This window comes from Notamacropus eugenii, chromosome 5 (assembly GCF_028372415.1).
Source record: "Notamacropus eugenii isolate mMacEug1 chromosome 5, mMacEug1.pri_v2, whole genome shotgun sequence".
NCBI lineage: Eukaryota > Metazoa > Chordata > Mammalia > Diprotodontia > Macropodidae > Notamacropus > Notamacropus eugenii.
The window spans coordinates 22498924-22518457 of record NC_092876.1 but is presented as its reverse complement, the minus strand read 5'-3'; the positions used below and the strand labels follow the sequence as shown (position 1 = coordinate 22518457).

The following is a 19534-nucleotide window of genomic DNA, read 5'->3' as shown; positions in this document are numbered from 1 at the left end:
ATTGTTTTTTCTAGTACCTCTATTTCTTGCTGTCCACATTATTCTAGGTAGATCTTGAATCTCAAGCCCCACTTTCATCATATATGTGCCCTTTAGTTCCATAGATCCACAGGACACAGGTTTATGAAGAACATGAATATGAAGGTCTTCCTTTGATTCTATTTGTAATCTTTGTTGACTGGTAGATATAGAGTGGAATGGGAGCTCAGAAGTCATCTAACCACTCTCTGAAGGAGAAAAAAAATACAGGTGTCCTCTATCACTACAGCAAAACAAAATACAAAAATCCTTCTACTTTGCCATCTTTGAATAGACTGCATCTGAAACAGTTGTAAAAGTTTCTGTTAAATTCACCATCTATTTTTTCTTCTTGAACAACAATTGCACTAGTTCCTGGTGACGTTTATTTTGATTTACAAATGTTAAATACCTAGCTAAAGCCCCTCTTTTCTCCCTCCTTGATTTCCTCTACTTTGAAAAGTATTACTATTGGACCACTATCTCTGTAGAATACTCTTAATTATCTGGGTAAGTTTTGCAGAAAGGACTCAGTATTGATCCTCAAAGTCTTCTTAAAAAAAAAAGAAATTCTTGGATTGGAGAGTCACTTTCCAGTGGGTGGCATTGAATTTATATTTCAAAAACCTATTACTTTTTCAGTTAGTCTCTAAAATTATTCATTGCCAGTCAACAAATTGGGCCAGTGCATGAGATAGTTACTCCTGGAATTAAAGTTAAAATTTCTCTTGCAATTTAGAAACGGGATGACTCCAACTCCTCTGAGACCACAGAGGTTTGAAAATGAAACCAGCACATTCGAGGTGAATGCCCTAGGTAAGGTTTCTTACCCTATCAGACTTTCCTGGTTCATTTCAATACTATTGATCTTCTGGAATAGTAATTATCATTTTCCCTTTAAAATCTCTTTGCTTGTATGATGGTTCTTCAAGAACTTTCAACCAAAATTGCACCAAAAGTGATTAAGAGAAAAATTATAATAATCTTCCTGAATGAGTGTGTATGAACACTGATTGTTTTCTTGAAAGAATGTCCTCCAAGCTCCTGGGGAAAGGCTTTGTCTGCATTTTCTTTTGTAATTCATTATTTTGATACTTCTAAGATGACCCTGTTTTGGTGGATTCAGTCTATACAAAAGATGGAGTGACAAAGGATAAAATGACCTTTTCAGACATTCTGGTTATGTCCGAGGATTAACTAGACCATCAGCAAGCAATAGAGTAAGCCTGCCCCTGGGAGTACATTGAAACTTATGGTGAACCATTTTATGGCCAGATTGAATGGGTTAATCAGGATAATCTATAAAATTCTTAATCTTTTTTCGCCATATCTGGTGTAGGAATACCACAGATGGTTTTATTTAGTAAATGAAAGTTATAGGGTCATTTGAATTGGACAAATTGATCTATTTACAGGATTTTTAAAATTAATATGACCAGTCAAAGACATGAATTGCTCATTGATCTTTTACTTGAAGTAACTGTCTCTCTGATCACAGTTATCTTTTTTATGGTTTTGCTTGCTTCTATTTTTTTGTCTAATTTCCAATATTTTCCCTTGGTATGGGAATTTAGGGCCAGGATAAAGTCTTTTCTGCCATGAGCCTCCGGAGAGAGTAAAAGAGAACAAAACTGTGTTTCTTTTTCATTTGTTTGTTTTTGTCATAGAGTATACGCTATCAACAACATCCATTTATATTGTAGATGGGTAATCTTGACAGGCTTATTTTCACATGTACCCTGATCATCCAAACACAAAGGGTGGAACAAAAAAAAGGAGAGCTCTTCAGAAGAAAATCAAAGATTTCAAAAGACGTAATCATCTGTGTATGACAGAGAGAGAGAGAGAGAGAGAGAGAGAGAGAGAGAGAGAGAGAGAGAGAGCCTCTTTTTACTTCCATAGAAATGTATGCCATTTTAACCTATAACGACTCTTTTTGGGACTCATGCATAATCTGCTCAATGTGAATCTTCAAATTATAACACAGAGTATGTTTTAACTGTTTTCCATTAATAGATATTTTCATGTATTTTCTTACTCACTAATTCTACTTCCCAACAGTAGAAGCAATGAAGACAGTTGTATACAACTATGCACCCAGATCTCTGTCTCTCTCTGTCTCTCTCTGTCTCTCTCTCTCTCCCTCTCTCTCTCTCTCCCTCTCCCTCTCCCTCTCTCCTCTTTCTCTGTCTCTTTCTTTCTCTTCTCTCTTCTTTCTTTCTCTCCCTCTCTCTCCTCTGTCTTCACTCCCTCTGTCTCTCTTCTCTCTCTTCTCACTTGTTCTTTCTTGCTTTCTCTATCTTCTAATTTGAAAGCTCATATATAGTAATACGTATTCAAGTACTAGTATATTAGCACATATGTAAGTTTGTAAAATAAAATCTGTTGCTTTCTATCACCACAAAATGTTTCCCCTTTGAAATTGGGAGGTATATTTTTCTAATTATTTAATAAAAATTTAATATTGTTGACCAAATAAATAGAATATATCATAAGTATGATGGATGGACCAAAACATTTTTCTATTTTTATGCTCTTAGGTATCCTATTTTCTCTACCACATATAATTTTACAAAAAATTGAGTTTAAGTGAGAGGACTGAACAATGAAATTTTTCCAGTTCTTAGAGAACACTCACATATGCTTTTCTTGTTTGAGTTATAGAGAGAATGGACTAAAATCCCCTCCTGTAACAACAAGGCCCCCGACATACACAGGAGGGCCTGCTGTACAGATTCTTAAATCTACTTTTGTAAATGAAAAGCAACTTTTGAGGGGTCAGGAATCAATTTAATCAAGCACATTTATCATTCCCTTAGTTCAGGGAAAAAAGTCAACAGCCTGAACTTCAGGGAATTATAAACAGAATAAAGACCAAACAGAGTTTCCAATTGTCTGACCACAAGCAACACATATATAGTTACCAGAGGGAGGAGTACCAACATCTGGGTTTTCAAAGCTGGGGGGGCACAAATTGGCTACCCAGAGTGTTGTCTGGCCAAACAAACACTTCCAATGAGTAAGCCCCAAAGTAAAATTTCACCTCAGAGTATTTTGCTTCAATAGGAATTAAAAAAAGGTATTGAGGACTATTAATGGGTGGGGAAGATCTTTAACTCTTCTTCCCTCCCCTCACCACCACTATTAACCTTACATCAACATTATACCTGCCTGCACTCATTTCAATAAGTGTAGCTTTGTAGACATTGTGTAGCTGAGGGTTAGGTGCCTGTGGTCTCCTAATTCATTAGGGAATCAGCAGAACTAATGACTCAAGAGGTGTTGAACTAGAACAGAAGTTATATACTAGGGACATGTTTTCCTAGAAGTGAGTGAAGTACCCCTGTTTTGAGTTGGTGAATGAGAAGGTTTGGGAGCTATCCCTGTACTACCTAGTCAATATGTGCTCTGTAAGTATGTTTTCCTTCTATTTCTCTTGTGTTTATTTTTTACTGAACTTTACTGAGGCTTAGGTTCAAGAAAGCAGTGGTCAGGTGACTAGAAGATACATCAAAGCCTTTAGAGGTTTCATCTACACCTGGGCTCACTAGCAGAGTCACTGGTGGCAATGGCATCTCTAGAAAGGTCCCAGTATGATATGGATTCTTTTCATCATTATTTCTTGTTATACCTTCTTAAGAGGTCTCTTTTCTAAAGTATAATTGAAATACCCCAAATGGCTTATTATAGAAACCATAGTCAGTAGAGATTGATGAGTATCCAGCCCTCTCAAGGAATCCTTAGATAATGCAGAAGCATCATTCTCCAAGGACCTAATCAATCAGGGCAAATGGGAGATCAAAAAATGATTTGTCTAGCTTATTGTGATAAAAAGAAGCATAAGAATGTCCACGTTCAAAAAATTATGCTTTATTTTGAGTATTTAATAAACATTTTATCTGAAAATCATGGTGAAAATCCTTTCCACACATTTTCATGTTTTCATCTAGAGAAATGGTTATTTCTCTCTCATATTAATAACCAATTACTATCGGAGAGATAGGTGATTTTTTTCCCCTTCCTTTAGTCATTCTCTATCATGTCAAATCCATTTCTCAAGAACAGGGCTGATAATGAGATTAAACATTGTCCTCAGTCTTGTTCTGACCCCACCCATCTGCCTTAGCTTATATCTGATCAAAATTTAGAGATTCTAGTTTAGGTCAGCTCATTTTTTCTAGTTAGGCAGGTTTGAGGGGAGATTGATCCCCTTTTTCTGGGTAGAGATAAGTCTGTTTAAGAATGAGTGATCAGGGTCATATTCCCCAGCCCCTTATTACAGGCCCACCTCTTGTTATAATATTCATTATCTCATTAGTCCTTAACCAATTCGAGCTGTTTGCTGCCTGTCAAGAACACCCATTCTTCCAATGGCATATGTGTCAAGAGGCAGCCATGATCCATCTTCTTTTACGAGAATCAAATGACCATCCTTTCATTAATTATGCATTCTCTACAACTAATAAAATGATTAATTGCCCAGATATTATATCTCTTGAACTTTTTATAGATAACATCTCAATGATTTATTTTGTCAGCTAATTAGACCTGGATCCAGGAGGTTGTTTGATATAATTTATTCTATCTCCCTCACTTCTCATGATGGAGAGGAAGGTGAAAAGCACTTATATAGTACATAATGTTTCAACTCTATGTGAGAAAATTCATCCTAGAATGATTGGTTTAATGTCATAAGAGTACCAGTTGTTTGCACAACAGGTTTGTGCAAACAACATTCTTTCTACACGTGCTTCTCAACAAGAAAACTGACTTCCTACACTGATTCCCTAAATTTCAATGTAATTTAGTGCCTCTCCTTCCTTTCTCTATATGTTCCTTCTTGCATTAGAATCATGAATCAATGATTCCACACAAAATCTTTTCAGTTCCATTTTAAAATTATTTTTTTAAATTTTCTACGAGCATTGAAACAGCAATAACAAAATTAACAACACTATTTACAATAAGTACAGCAATTTTAATGAGCATTTATTTCCTTTGGTATAAGGAATTTACCTTATCATCACAGGCCAGTACCTTTTCTGTACCTTTGAGTCTAAGTAACCTGTCTGGGATGGTGAAAGGGTGAGCGAATTGCTCAGGGTCCCAAAACTGTTATGTCTCAGATGGTACTCTTGAATGTATCTGTTCCCGATGCATCGGTAGCCACTCCATCCATGGCACCACACTCTTCCTCACATTGTTTAAATACAGTTTTGAAGGCTTGGTGAAGGAAACACTACTTCTCACATTCCATTTTCCCCATGTTTTCTTGATTTTCTCTCACTTGTTTTTATGGGAATTTTGATACAACTTTATCAAGTAACCTAATAATTTTTGAAAGCTATAACTTTCTATCTACAAATTACTCTAGGAACCTTATTAATCCAGATGAGCGATATAATCAGCCTGCTTATGTTCTGCTAATTTTGGTATTATGAGTCTCTAGAACTACCAAATTTATTTAAAATAATGAATTTCATGGACTATTTTTGGGATAATTTTGATTTTAACCTTGTTCTAATCTCCCCTTTTTCCTTTCCAGATCTGGTCATTGGAGTTTCCTCTTGCTAGAGAAAGCTGTTTTGGATAGTTACCTTTCATTTTATGTTGTTCTTTTCTTAATCAGCTCCTGCATTTCTTTGAATTGTTTTACTATTCTGTATGCACTTAATTTCCATAGTTATTTTGACTATTTTTCCTCTTTTCTGTGGGTAAATAATTCTGTTTGTTAGATATTTAACTACATTATCATCATTTTTTCAGAATTTTAAAAATTTGTTGCAATTTTAAAATTTTCTTTATAGTTTTTTTATTTTTATAAATCTATTTTCATAAATTTTTAATGTTAATTTAAAATTAATTTTTCATGTTAACATCTTTAGAGCAATTTTGAAATATGGTACTTGTCTAACTGATGTTGTATGTAATCAGATATCTTATAATTCATCTTTCACTGAGCCACTTGTGTCATACATTTTAAAAGTTTCACTATTAATTAAGTTTTGTTATTCTTAGAATAGTTATTTATTTGTTGCAATATGATCTTAAGTATTGCATAGGATTTCTCCATTCTTAAATATATCTACACAGTTTTGTCCAGGCAGATGAATAATGCATATTTTTCTTCCATGTTTACTTAAATAAGACATTTTATTTCCATTAAGCATTCTTGATGCTGGTGTTGAATATGATTTCTTTAATAATCTATTCAGCTCTATCATGTTTTTAATTTTTATTGAATTTTAACCTATTTCAGTAGGGTGCTGTATAATAACTGCCTTTCTACTCTGGACTTTTGGATTAAAATTGAGGATTCATTCTCCCAGTCTCACTGAACACTTTCATTGATTGAAAAAAAAAGTATCTTAATGGGCTGGTGAAATTGTGATACTTCACCCATGCTACTTTCTAGTATTTAGGCATCTGTCTTAACAAAGGAAAATTCAAAAAATATGAATCAGGGTGAGTGTCACAATTCTTACTCATTGTTGATAGTATGTGATCTTCAGGAATTTTGGAAAACTTTCTTGCTTTCTTTCTCTTTCCTTCTCTCTGGCTTGGAGAATAATTCTGCTTCAGTCAGGGAGAGAATTATTTTTCTTGACTTAGTTCTAGGTATGGTCTCCTTCATGCAGACAGGAGCTGGTCTACTGGGAAACATCTTCCTACTTTTCCATTTTACCTTTACGCTACTAACTGGCAAGAGGCTGAGGCCCATAGACTCCATGTATTTCCACTTGGCCTTGGCCAACTCCATAGTGCTAACTTCCAAGGGCATCCCTCAGACAATTGTTGGCTTGGGGCTGAAAATCTTCCTGGATCATATTGGGTGTAAACTACTTATTTTCCTCCACCGAGTGGCCCGTAATCTTTCTATAAGCATCACCTGTCTTCTGACAGGTTTTCAGATGATCACCATCGGTCCCTGTACTTTTTCTATATGGCAGGAATTCAAAACCCATGCCTCAAAGTGCATTTTTCCATTCTGTCTCTTCTGCTGGATCCTGCATTTACTCATAAATATCTTTATGTTCGTGAACATGCAGAGCTTTAAGGAAAGCAGTAACAACACAAGGATATGGAATATAGGATTCTGTTCAGATTTTTCTCGAGCCTCATTCAAAGTCTTACAATTTTTAATTATATACTCTATTCCTGATTTCCTGTGTGTGGGATTTATGGTCATAGCCAGTGGCTACCTCATGTTTCTTCTGCAAAGACACCATCAACAAGTCCAGCATATTCACAGCTCCAGCCTCTTCTTGAGAAAGTCACCTGAGATTAGAGCTACCTACACAATCTTGGTGTTGGTAAGCACCTATGTCTCCTTCTACTCAATTAATTCCATTTTGTCATTTTATCTCTTTCAACTTGATAACTATGATCAGTGGTTGATTCCCACATCGGCTTTCTTGGCTGCATGTTATCCAGCCTTAAGCCCATTTGTGCTTATCAGCTCTGATTCCAAAATTCTCCAATTCTTTTGCTCCCTGTGGGGAAAGAGAAGATACCAAGACTCTCTTTTCCTTAGATGTTTTCCTGTCCACCATTCTATTTCCACTCTTACAACAAGATATCTTTAAGAATTTCATGAGAGCAGATCAGCACCAAATGAGGTGAAGGAATTGTAGGGTTTAGAAGCTATGTTGTCCTTATAAGGGACATTAATGATATTGGTAATCTTAATCATTTTCATATCTAGCATTTTATATAGAGCTTTGAAATTTGAAAAATACTTTACATTTAACCCATCCCGATATTCTTTTGCTGTGAAGCAGGCTAATTTTGAAAATTATATGTGGTATTTATCATATGACTTTTCAAAAAAGTAAATTGTATGAAATGTAGATTCAGAGTTTGAAATCTTCATTTTTGTGCAAGGTACATGGAAAATTTCTTTTCATCTTTATGAATTTAAGTTCAAGATTATTTATAAAGTTAAAAAACACAAAATTGATTCAATATGTAACTTCAACACAGAGTATTCTAATATAATTTCATTATTAATATAACCAAAAATCATTGCATAAAACATTTTCATATTCAAAACAGTCAGTTTTTTAATTTCCTTTATTCAAAGAGTTTTTATAATGAGAAAGGGTGATCTTGTTCAAAATTAAAAAAAAAAACGATAACACATTCTTGCACATGGCTATTAAGGATTTACCACCTTGTTGAAGTTAGCAGATTTTCAAATGAAGGGATTTGTAAATCTTTCTCCTACTCTTCTTTCCCTTTCCAAAATCTAAGCACTTATTATTTTTCCCACTTAAACTATAACTCATTAAAGTCTTCATAAATTCTGACATCATGACAACAGCCTCACATGCTTAATTAGTCATTTTGCACAGCCTAAATCAAAATAAAATCAAAATCTCCGATGATATAAAATTACCATTCCCTCAACAATGTTTCTTCTGAAGTGGTTTTCCAGAATTTATAATCCAAGGAAATTTAGAAACATGATAATAATATTCACAACATCCTGCATTTCACATGTGAAACAAAACTCCACACTAATCAGATGATCTTAACTTAGTCAAACTAGGCTCGTGGAGATGCAAGTCCAGAGAAAACAGGGCCAGAGAAGCCCAAATGAGAAACAGGAAGCAGAGGAGTGTCAGGAGCAGAGGGCACCAGGTCCTCCATGCTGCCATGTAGGGCAGATACCCCATCAGCTACCTGCAGCAATGTATGGAAAAGTTAGTGTAGAGAAGTGGGGGAGGGTCAGAAAACAAGTCATCTAGCTGTGTTCAAGATCCTGATTTCCCTGAGAGTAAGCAAGAGCCATGAGACACAACCTGGACTGCTGTCAGCCCTCAGGAAGCTTTCCCAAACCCTCCTCATCTTCACCCCAGTCGCTGCCATGGCCCTTGGAGAAGAAAAACTGCAAGATCATCTAGGGTGCTCCCATCTCTCTCATGCAGTCCCTCCCCATCACCATCTCTGAACTGCAGAGGAAGAGGCTTAAGATCTGGATGACTAGCCCAAGACTTCATCAGGCCTTCTACACCACTCCTTGCCACCATGTCCTGCCAGGCCTACCAAGGAGGTCCATGCTTGTATGGCCAGATTCCACCATATTCTGGGATACATCACTGTGGAGATGGATAGATGTTTTGGTTTTTTTTCAGGTCATTCTCAGCCCTTACTGCTTTATTGCTAAAAAACAAAGTTAAATCCCAAAGTTTTATACATAGTTGCATAGTTTCCACCTTAGGCTTTTAAAAGCATTTCCTCTTTACACCATCCAATGAATAAAATGTCTTCTCCAAATTTGCAAAGATGCATAGATATGACAGGAAGTTGCCTTTTGCAAAATTTCAGGCATATATGATGAATTCTAACAATATTACTTTTTAAAATATAACTACTGTGCAATGGAATAAAGAGATTACAGGGCTCCATGTACATACAGTAAGTAAGCAATCTTTCCTTCACTAAAGAAAGTTCATACAATATACGATTATGTGAAGTGAGCTCTTCAGAAATGGGTCTTTCCAATCTGGCTCCAAATTATTTTATTTTACAGAGGAGAGTTCAACAATATAAAAACTGCTTGAAGAATAGAAATTTTTTTGGAGGGGGGGCTAGGATGGGTTAAGTGACTTCTCCAGAGTCGCATGGCTAGCAGCGAAGCTAGTAAGTGTCAAGTGTCTGAGGCAGGTTTTGAACTTAGATCCTCCTGGCTCCAAGACCAGTGCTCTATCCACCGCAACACCTAGCTGTCCCCTCCTCCTTTTCAGAATACAAAGAGATTTATTAAGGTACTAAAAGCTAATAGAGGCTCCAAATCCAAGGCTGGGGTGGGGGAAGGAGCTGGTGAGACCTGGGATCTCAGGCTGAGATAATGTTCAGGGTTGGTGGGGAGGGAAGAGTTTTGTCTGCTTCTGTGCAGAGGATCTGTGTGGTCCTCTCCAGCTTGATGGGTTTGGGGATCACTGGACAAATTTTGGAACAAGTGTGTCTATATTCTTTGATCCCTGGGAGTCTCAGGCTCCTCCCTGCCCCCCAAATCAACTAATTTCTTAGTTGTCACCACAGCTAGCTGGGAGGGCATATGCCCTTCTTCCTACCCTGGGCCATGTACAGAGGTGACTCTAGGAAGGGAAAGCAAGAGACCTTCACATACTGTGGGACCACACAAATCAGCTCAAGGTGGAATACACAGGTAGGGGGCACATACTCAGGGTCACAGGCTCTGTCCAGCAGAGCAGGACATGATAGAAAGGGCTCTGACGGGAGACAACATATGGCTTTTGCACAGAGGCTTGTCTTGGAATAAAAGGTCTTTCCTCTAGGGTGGTCTGAGAGATAGAGCAGATGAAGCAGGTGTTATGCCAGCGAAAGGCCAGTGCCTGAAATAGCCATTCCCAGCACTGATCTTGAAGTCACAGCCCTGACATTTAGCACCAGATATTTTCTCTTAGTCTCTCTCACAGTAGGGCCCTCCCTCCTCCATGTAAAAAGCCTGTGTGGGAATAGGCATCGTCCAAGCAGTACTAGTGAAGCACAGCACATGCCAGGTCTTCTTTAGGGCATGCCTGACCACTCCAGCAATCTTCCTACACTTGGCACAACTGGTCGTATAGTGTATGGCATAGCACCCAGGGCAAAAGACCGAGCCTTCCTCCTCAAAGCAGTTGTTTTCCTCCAGTACCTTTTCACCCTGGCCACACACAAACTCCTCCATGTGGCAGAAGGGGCCCAGCACTACCAGGTAGCAGCCCCTGTTGACCTTGTGGCATGGGTGGCACCCAGGAATCTTGTTTCTATGATGGTCCGATGGAGTGGCATGCCAAATGGTGCTCTGGTTCTGCACATTGTATAGAAAATCTTTCACTTTATCCTAAGTGGCTTTTAATAGAACAATCCTTATAGTTTAGAAAGGGCATTAGATAAAATAAATTGCTGATTTTGTTAAAGATCCACTTAGTAAAAATTAACACATATACAAGCCACATGAAATCAAATAAGAAAACTATGATTTTACTGGATCCAATTCAGTGTTGGTTACCTCCACATATGCTGTGAGAACACAGATGAGAACATCTTAAAGTAATTTCTGCTAGATCAAATTCACGGGAAAACATTATTATCAATTGAACTTCCAAATGAACTATTTCAGAGAATTCACATCATTTCTTTAACAAATGAGTATAGAATAATTTAATCTATTATCCCAAAGAATCTAAATTGAAAAAGAATTTGACACTTTACCATTATTTCTAATGAAAATAAATGCAACATATAACTTTTTTCTGTCCTAGAGCAACTAGGTGGTGCAATGCATAGAGCACTAGACTTGGAATCATAAGGACTCTTGCTCATGAATTCTAATCCTCAGAAACCTGCTAGGTGTATGACCCTGGGCCAGTCACTTAACCTTGTTTGCCTCAGTTTCCTCATCTGTAAAATGAACTGGAGAGGGAAATGAAAAACACTCTAGTATCTCTACCAAGAAAACTCCAAATGGTGTCACAGAGTCAAACATGACTGAAAAAAAAATGCCTTAACAACAAATAATCTTTATCCACATTACAGATGGCTAAACTGAGACAAGTCAAAAAATTAGACAGTTAACAAATTTACAGATCTGTGTATTTTCCCAACACTTCATCTAAATTCCAAATAGTACAGTAAATTGTGACTCATCATGCGTCCTATTAAGAAAGACATATTCTGCTTTAAAGGAGGTGAGGAAAAAAAACATATCTGCATCTGTTTTCCAAATGTTATCACAGAGAATCTGCAATTATAATTTAAGTTTTTTTGTGTCATATTTTACAAGGACCATTTATTTCAAGCATTGCATATGCTGTCCTCTATTTCCCAATAATTCACTGGAAAAGAGTTAAAAGTGGTGGTCTGAAAATAGGTTTTAATCTAATTCAATCATCCCACTGAAGAAAATACTTTAATTGAGTTAAAATTTGGGCTCTGCAATCTCAAAAAAGCTCTTTGCTATCTCTTTATTCATAGCTCTCAATAGCTTTTTTCTATTTACTTTAAAATTGAGGTACAATTTTACCAAGGAGAGATACAGAGACCAGAAGACCAGAAACAGAAAGACAGAGAGAGAGACAGATAGAGAGATCCTGTTTTCACATGTGTAGAAATTTATGACATTACAAACTATAGTGACTCTATTTGTGATTCAAATATTACCTGTTTAATGTGAATTTTCAATGTTTTTTTTTTTTACTGTTCTTCATACATTGAAATATTTTAGAGTATTTCTTAATTCAGGAGTTCTCCTTCATTCGATTAAAAAGCAAAGACAGTATGACCTGTATTCAAATATACATTGGGGTCTTTCTCCCTCTCTTTTCCTCTTTTCCTCTTTCTTCCTTCCTTCCTCTATTTTATAATTCAGGGGCAGTTAGGTTGTACAGTGGATAGAGCACGTCAGGAGGACCTGAGTTCAAATCTCACCTTAAACACTTGATACTCACTAACTGTGTGACCTTGGGCGAGTCACTTAACCCCAATTGCCTCATCCTGGGTCATCTCCAGTCATCCTGATGAATATCTGGTCACTGGATCCAGATGGCTCTGGAGGAGAAGTGAGGCTGGTGACCTGCAAAGCCCTCCCTTACTCTAAACAAAGTCAAGTGCAAGTCTTGTCATTATTTCTCTGACGGCATGGTCTTCTTCAGCAATGAAGGATGAACTCATTTTATAATTCATGTATATCAATATTTACATAAATATGAGCATATTTACCCCACACTGACAAGATAAACTAAAAACAAAGCTATTTCTGTCCTTAGACACTTCGTCATTCTTAGTGGGTTACAGATCGAATGTATTGAAATACCTTGCCTGCATTCATTTCATTAAGTGAAACTTTGGGGAGCTTACTTGTAGACATTGTATAGTTGAGTGTATTGATCTAGTGGTCAAAGTCTCCTAATTGATTAAAGAATCTGCTGGACTAATGACTCATAAGGTGTTCAATTAAAAGAGGATTTTCATACAATAGGAATATCCTTTCCTGGAAGATAGTGCATGCAGCCCTCTTATGAGTTACTGAATGGGAAGATCTCACACTTGCCGTTGTCTCACTGAGGCAACATATGTTCTGTGAACACATATCACTTCCATTTTTCTTGTATTTAATACTTACTGATCTTAGGTGAACTTAGATTCAAGTAGGAAATGGTCAGATGACTGGAAAATCCATCAGAAAACTGAGAGTTTCCACCTAAAACTGGGGTCATTAACAGAGTCATTGGAGGCAATAGTATCTCTAGAAAGGGTGTAGGAGTGTGTTCAGGGAGGACCAGTACCTTTAGTGTGATAGCTACCGAGCCCATTTTGTGGCTCTTTCCACCTTTAGTGTCCACTTGTTCCACCTAACTCTCACTTGTGGCTCCAAGAACCTGCAGCATGTGCAGCAGCCACATTCAGTAAATCTTTTTGGGAGATGAGCCAAACCAAGTTGGGGGTAACCAAGGGTTCTCAAACCCACCAGTGAGTTAGGAGGGTGTCTACCCCAAGAATGTGAGGACTTCATCTGGTGGAATGGAAGGATGAGAACAATTTGTTCCAATGGCCATGAAGGTAGATGAAACAGGCAATGTGGAGTGCTTAGAGCTCGGTTAGACACTGAAGCCACCAAGGTCATCTACCACATCTTGAGCTGTTGCCAGCCATCTTGATTCTGTGTGGCTACTGGACTATGATGACTTTGGAGGAGAGAGTGAGTCTGACGAATTCATGCAACTCTGCCTCACTTAAATCCAATTTATGCAGGAATCAAAAGACATCACCCATACCATTTCACTATTATACCTCAAAGCCCTGTGGTGACAGGCAAGTGATGAAGCAGCAGGTGTGGATACACTGAGAGCTGTAGTCATAACCCTTCACATAGGTGGTCCAGGCCATAGGGTCGTTTCTCACTAAAAGCAGTAGTGGGACTCGCGAGGGTGTCTGAGCAGCCTTTTAAGGATCATATTGCTCACCTCCTGGTCTGAGAAAGGGGGCTAGAAAAGGTGCACTAAACATTGTCTGCTTACTCAACCCTGGACGGTTTACTATGGCAGGTGGGAAATCCCACTATGCAGTCAAAACACACACAAAAAATGTACAAAATATACAAAAACATCTACAAAGATGATTCCAGTCACCATTAACACATGGAACGTGGGCACACTAATAGACAACACAAAATCCAGTAGACCTGAAAGAACTGTTCTTGTTGCAAGAGAATACAACTGGTATCACATACAAATAGCAGCCCTGAGTGAAACAAGGTTGGCAAAAGAAGGCCAGCTTACTAAGTTGGAGCTGGATCCACCTTTTTCTAGAGTGTGCACAGTGAAGGGGAGCACTGTGAACCTGGCGTGGGTTCTGCAATCAAAATTAATCTAAGCAGCAAGTTGATATGCCTGCCTAAAGGAGTGAATGACAGGCTCATGATAATGTGATTGACACTCGCCACCATTATTAGTGCCTATGCTCCCACAATGACAAACCCTGATGAAGTAAAAAAAAAATTTTATGAAGACCTAGAGACACTTACCATCAATTTTCCAAAAGAGGCCAAGCTTATAATTCTGGGAGACTTTAATGCTAGAGTAGGCTCAGACTACCTGACTTGGCAGGGACTCTTAGGGAGGAATGGAGTTGGAAACAGCAACAGCAATGGTCATTAACTTCTGAATACTTGTATATCACATGACTGTCTCATCACCAACACTGTCTTCCATTTACCTAAATGCAATAAAACTTCATGGATACACCCTCAAAGCAAACATTGGCATCTAATAGACTATGTGATTGTAAGGAGAAGAGACAGAAAAGATGTGAGAGTGACAACAGCAATGTGTGGTGCAGAGTGCTGGACTGACCATAGACTTATGCTTTCCAAGTTAAATATTCACATTCAACAAAAGTGCCTCCTTCAAGGCAAAATGACTACCAGAGGAATTAATGTCAACAAATCAGAGCTCTTCTCTGAGTGTAACAGTTTGTTGCTGATGTGGAAGGAAAGTGGAGCCAACACACAGCTGCCAACAGTGGAGCAGAAAAGGAGTGAGAAGCTTTCAGAGGTGTGGTATACAGCATTGTATTTGCTCATCTGGGTCAGAACACTCATAAACACCAAGACTGGTCTGATGAAAATGATGAGGAAATTCAGAAACAGCTAAATGAAAAATGAGAACTCCACAGGATTTACCAACAGGATAGTTCATTCATTTCTAAGAAGGCACCATTTAATTCCATCAAAAGCAAAGTATAAGCAAAGCTTAGAGAGATGCAGGATTCCTGGTTCAGTAAGAAGGCAAATGAAATTCAGTTTTATGCTGATAGTAACAATCCAAAGTGTTTTTATGATTTCCTGAAAGCTACTTATGGACCAAAAACCTATGGTGCATCACAAGTACTAAGTGCTGATGGAGTCACATTGATTAGTGATAAGGATAGGACCCTAGAGAGATGGGCTGAACACTTCCATAGTGTTCTCAACAGACCATCATCAATCAATGCTGAGGCCACTGACAGTTTACCTCAGATAGAAATCAATCCCTCCTTAGTTGAACTTTCAACTGAAGAATAGGTTTTGAGGGTCATTAGGCTCCTTTCATGTGGCAAAGCACCTGGTGCTTATTCTACTCTAGCTGAGATTTACAAGGTGGAGGAACACTGCTCATACAAAAGCTGACAGTAATTTTCCAGGTTATATGGCAAGAGGTTGTCCCCCAGGAGGTCAAGGACGCCTCCACTGTCCATCTCTATAAGGGTAAAGGGGATCAATTGTCCTGTGACAATCATAGGGAGATTTCTCTCTCAGTCATTGATGGCAAAGTTCTTGCTAGAATCCTCCTTAATAGGCTGATCCTTCACCTGGAAAATGGTCATATACCTGATAGCCAGTGTGGATTCAGAAAGGGCAAGGGAACAGCCTGACAACTCCAAGAGAAATGCCAGGAGCAGAACAGAGGTCTATACACAACGTTTGTAGATCTGACCAAGGCCTTTGACACTTAGTCATGAGGGCTTATGGAAATTATGTCAAAATTTGGTTGCCCAGAGAAGTTCATCAATATTTTACATCAATTTCATGATGGCATGTTTGCCTGGGTTCTGGATAATGAACAATACTCTCGTGCCTTCCCAGTCACCAAGGGAGTAAAACGGGGCTGTGTGCTTGCTCCCATGCTTTTTGGCATGATGTTTTCAGCTAACCCTGAACCCTGCTCCATTCCTATCTGTGCCGTGCTGCAAGGTCTAGGCTGGGCTGCGCTCCACTCTGAGCCCAGTGCAATATACCTTTCCTGTTGGCCTTCCAGGCTGCCTTGGACTGGAAATCTCTTTCACTCTGTAGTTTTGTGGCTTCTGCTGCTCTAGAATTTGTTTAGAGTCATTTTTACAGTTATGTTTAGGGTGATTTTTACAAGTATCTTATGGGCTTTGGGGGTAGAACTACAGCAGACCCATCCTTCTACTCAGGCATCTTGGCTCTGCCCCCAATAATGACTGCTTTCAAGAAACTTTCACTCAGCTTTGAGTAGTTAATAAAATTTTTGATAAGAATATTATGGGGAAAATCATTTCTCCTTATTCTCATTTGGATACAAAATTTACTCTAACCTCCTTATTTTGTTGATGAAGAGAATGGGAGAAGAGCATTCACATATCACCTATTATGTGGGCTGTATGTGAGAACATTCAGCCTAGAATGATTGGCTCAGTGTCATATCACTAGCAGTAGTTTGCACAACAGTGATGTGACCCCAGTTTGCTTTTGTTCTGAATATAGCATTCTTTCTACATGTACCCCTCAACAAGAAAACTGACTTCCTTCACTGATTCCCCACATTTCAATGTAATTTAATGCACCTGATTTCTTCCTCTTTGTATTCTTCCCTTAAAATCATGAAGCAATCCTACACAAGATCTTTTTTAATGCCATTTTTGAATTATTTATTTTTTATTTACTATAATAACAGTGTCAACAACAGTAACAACAAAAATAGCACCACTACCAATAGATAATAATAACAACAGTGAAAAAAAAAGAAGTAGTAGCAATTTTAGTGAGAGTAGTAATAATAGTAGTAGTAGGAATAGTAGTAGTAACAGTAGTGGTAGTAGTAGCAGGAGTAGTAGTTGTAAAAGTAGGCAATAGAAATAGTAGTAATATTTGTCTCTGTCTGAAATTACTTTATAGTAAGGAAATTGCCTTACCACCACAAATCACTACCTTCTCTGAGTTATTGAGTCTAAGAGAATTAGCTGTCTGGGATGGTGTGAAGGTAAATGACTTGCCCAGTGGCACAAGCCACTATGTCTCAGAGGTTACACTTGAACGTATCTGTTTCTGATTCCTGGGAACTCACTCTATCTATGGGACCTTGCTGTTTCCGTAGTTGTATTAATATATACCAACATATAATACACTTTTACAGACTTGGGAAAGCAAATACTGCCTCTCAGTTTCTGCTTTTCCTATATTTTCTTGATACTCATGTATTGTTTTAATAGGAAGTTTGAAATTATTTTATTTATTCTATCAAGTTACTCAATAATTTTTTGAATGCTATTTTTTTCCATATATAATTAACCTAGGAACCTCATTAATCCAGATAAGCTTTCAGACCACTCTGCTTATGTGATCTATTTCTTGTCACGGTAATTTTGGTACTTTGAATATCTAAAACAATCAAATTTATTTAAAGTATCAAATTTCATAGAATATTCATTGGATAATCTTCATTTTAACCTTTATGTAATTTTTTTTTCTTTCAAAATTTAGTCATTTGAGTTTTCTTTTTTAAAAGAAAACTATTTTTTGATAATTACCCTTCATTTCATGTTATTTTTTTCTTTATCAGCTCTTGCCTTAATAAAGATTATTTTATTTTATCATATTTGCTTAATTTCTACTATTGTCTTGGTTATTTTCTCCTATTTTCAATGGGCATCTCCACTTTCTTATGTGGCATCAGGATGAGGCCCATGGACTCCATTTTTTCCCACTTAGCTTTGGCCAACTCTTTAGTGCTTATTTCCAAGGGATTCCCTCAAACAACAGTTGATTTGGGGCTGAAAATTTTCCTGGATCTTGTTGGGTGTAGACCTATTGTTTTCCTCCACTGAGTGGCCCATAATCTTTCTGTTACCATCACCTGTCTTCTGAGTGGTTTTCAGATGATCATCATCAGTCCCATTTCCTCTTCCATATGGTCAGAATACAAAACTTGTTCATCAAAGGGCATTTTCCCCTTCTTCCTTTTCTACTAGATTCTACATATACTTATGAATATCTTTATGATTGTGAATATGCATAACTTTACAGAAAACAGCAACAATACCAGGGTATGGAATTTAAGGTGCTGTTTAGATCATGCACCAGCCACTGTCAAAATCTCAACATTTTTAATTGTGTATTCCATTCCTGATATGTTGTGTGTGGACTTTACGGTCATGGCCAGTGGCTACCTGGTGCATCTCCTGCAAAGACACCATCAACATGTCCAGCATATTCACAACTCCAGCCTCTTGTCAAGAAAGTCACCTGAGATTAGAGCTACTTACACCATCTTGGTGTTGGTGAGTATCTATGTCTCCTTCTACTCAATCAATTCCATTTTGACATTTTATCTCTTTCAGTTTGATAAATATCATTACTGACTGATTCCCACATCAGCTCTCTTGGATGCATGTTATCCAGCCATTAACCCATTTGAGCTTATCAGTTCTGACTCCCAAATTCTCTATTTCTTTTATTCACTCTGGGGAAAGAAAAGATTCCAAGACTCTTTTTTTTCCATGGATCTTCTACTGCCCAGTATTCTGTTTCCACTCTTATAAGAAGACATCTTTAAGATGCTGGTGAGAGCACATCAGCACCCAATAGAATCAAAGAATTATAGGGCTTAGAACATACAAGGGAAAATAATGGTATTGATAACTTTCCATCATATCTAGCATTTGTAAAGAGCTTTCAAGTTGGAAAAACAATTTACATATTCCTTACATCTAGCTTATACTAATATCCTTTTGTTGTGAACTTTTCAGTCTCCGTTTCTAAAGGCCATTTGAACTCTTATGCCTGAAATGTTTGTTAAGTATTCCCATTCTGTTCTGGAAATTGTGCTTGTCATAGAATCAGTTGGGATTTTCAAAACTGTAGTTTGTACTAACAGTGTAGGAACGGTGGAGAAATGTCTATCAGTTGCTTTTACACATGAAAGGAAAAATGCTGTTTTACTAGTGATCTATAAAGATAAATAAGGATTATATGAAGGATACAGAGGAGAAGATTTTGTGAAACTTGTCCGTCATCAGACCTGATAAAGGAATTTATCTTATGTCATAAGTTATGTCATAAGTTAAACTTAACAGAAGGTAAACTAAAGCTAATTCTTCCAGAAAGATAACATTTAATAAAAGGGCATGTTGTCTATTATAAATGGATCAGTTGATTGCCTCCATGTATGCTAAATACCCAGAGTAAAAGGATTTTTCTTGTTTTATAGGATTTTCAGAGTACAGAACA

At 37.5% G+C, this 19534-nt stretch overlaps 2 pseudogenes; both read left to right on the top strand.

The window, feature by feature from the left end:
- Positions 1 to 6650: 6650 nt before the first annotated feature.
- LOC140508376 (vomeronasal type-1 receptor 1-like) lies at positions 6651 to 7552 on the top strand (annotated as a pseudogene).
- Positions 7553 to 17949: 10397 nt separating this feature from the next.
- On the top strand, positions 17950 to 18860 carry LOC140507401 (vomeronasal type-1 receptor 1-like; annotated as a pseudogene).
- The last annotated feature ends 674 nt before the right edge of the window (positions 18861 to 19534 follow it).